Source organism: Etheostoma spectabile, chromosome 18 (assembly GCF_008692095.1).
Source record: "Etheostoma spectabile isolate EspeVRDwgs_2016 chromosome 18, UIUC_Espe_1.0, whole genome shotgun sequence".
Lineage (NCBI taxonomy): Eukaryota > Metazoa > Chordata > Actinopteri > Perciformes > Percidae > Etheostoma > Etheostoma spectabile.
In genome coordinates this window covers 20,555,840-20,557,383 of record NC_045750.1, presented here as the reverse complement: position 1 = coordinate 20,557,383, position 1,544 = coordinate 20,555,840, and the positions used below count along the sequence as shown (strand labels likewise).

General features: G+C 43.1%; 2 protein-coding genes across 2 annotated transcripts in view; one reads left to right on the top strand and one right to left on the bottom strand.

Moving 5' to 3' along the window:
• mdn1 (midasin AAA ATPase 1) overlaps positions 1–1,544 on the bottom strand; it is a 1,030,807-nt gene that overhangs the window by 27,070 nt on the left and 1,002,193 nt on the right. The gene's annotated exons all lie outside the window — the stretch shown is intronic.
• The window catches only part of cep85l (centrosomal protein 85L), a gene marked incomplete at its 5' end in the record, with an annotated part of 21,471 nt that overhangs the window by 13,991 nt on the left and 5,936 nt on the right, over positions 1–1,544 (top strand).

The following is a 1,544-nucleotide window of genomic DNA, read 5'->3' as shown; positions in this document are numbered from 1 at the left end:
AACAACAGTAACAGACTGATTAAAAGAGATAAGGTGCAAATGCTACTCACAGAGCGACGGCTGACTCATTATGAATGGGTCCAGCACAGGTCGAATGGCGGGTCAGCGGAGTTATACGCGTTTGTGTGTCTGTATCGTCACTGCACTGCAATTTTATGAATTATGATATTCTGGCCATGGGCCACATCTTTTCCCAGGTCCAGCCGGCTCTGTCTCACACACTATTATTCTATGAACTGAAGTTAGTTGCATTTAATAACTTCTTCTGTGTTTTTCGCTGTGGCCACCGCAATAGCAGATTTACCAGCAGAAACACTGGCACAAATACAGGTTTGCCTCTCATGCTTAACAATAACAGCTGTGTTAATAACAATTAATACTGTGGACAAATGACAGAAGTGTGGACCGGGGCTGTTGCCTCTGTGTCTCTCCATGTTGCTATGGAACTGTGTGTGAGTGAATGGGGGTGGGGCTGCGCGGAGAGTATGAGGAGAGATCCAAAGACAGGCACGGCTTTACAGAAGAAATGGGTCATGTAACGCAACATTAAACCATATCGATATAAACAACCTTGCTTCGTTTGTGGAAAGGCAGCGGCTGTGAAGACATTAGGTGCACCGGTGCGACCTAGAGGAAAAATATTACTTGTGCCCTAGAGCCCTGTCAGCTAACAGACACTAACTAGCGCTGGTCACTGCTGTTGTCTGAAAAACAAACAGACGTGACAAAATGTTGTTTAATAGCAAACTGGTAAACCTTGTGACCAACGTATGACCAAATGCTATCTCTTGTGATCATGCTATCTCTGTGACATCTAGAAACTAAGCTGCACGGTGGAGGGAACAACTCTGACTGGCACATGATCAGACAGTGGTTTTACCGAGCGGTAGATTGGCTTTGCAAAAAAAAAAAAACGGAGCGTTCTATGAACGGAATTAAGTATTTAAAATGACGTTCGATCGTGCAAATTTGAAAGTGGGAAGCCAAAATTGTGATTGTGATTAAAATTTTATTAATTGTGCAGTCCTAGGAACAAATGAGTGTTTACTAGTGTTTACTATAGTGCCTAACGGAACATGAATTAGCAAGTACGCCACCCAATGAACTATGCTCCAATCTATAGTAATGCTAAAGCGTGACCCCTGCTCTTAAACACTCAAACACTCCCAACACTTCGCAACGCAGGTTTGTGGAGCTGAGTGTTGCGGTTTCGGTTTTATTTTCCATATTGTTACAGCCCTAGTATTTTGACGTAATCCAATGACACAAAAAAAGTAATCCACAGCGATCAGTAGATCCAGAAAAAGGGTAATGGTGTATCCAGCAAGGCCTATGAGTGTACTTTTCTAATAGGGTAAATGCAATACCCATCAATGTACCCAAAAAACAGAGACACAAAACAAATTTTGTGGAGGATACCATGTCAGAGTTCCGTTGCTGAAAGTGTGTGTGTGTGTGTGTGTGTCACTACAAGCCTGCTGTGAGTCTCACAGGAACATACTGTGTGTGTGTGTGTGTGTGTGTGTGTGTGTGTGTGTGTGTGT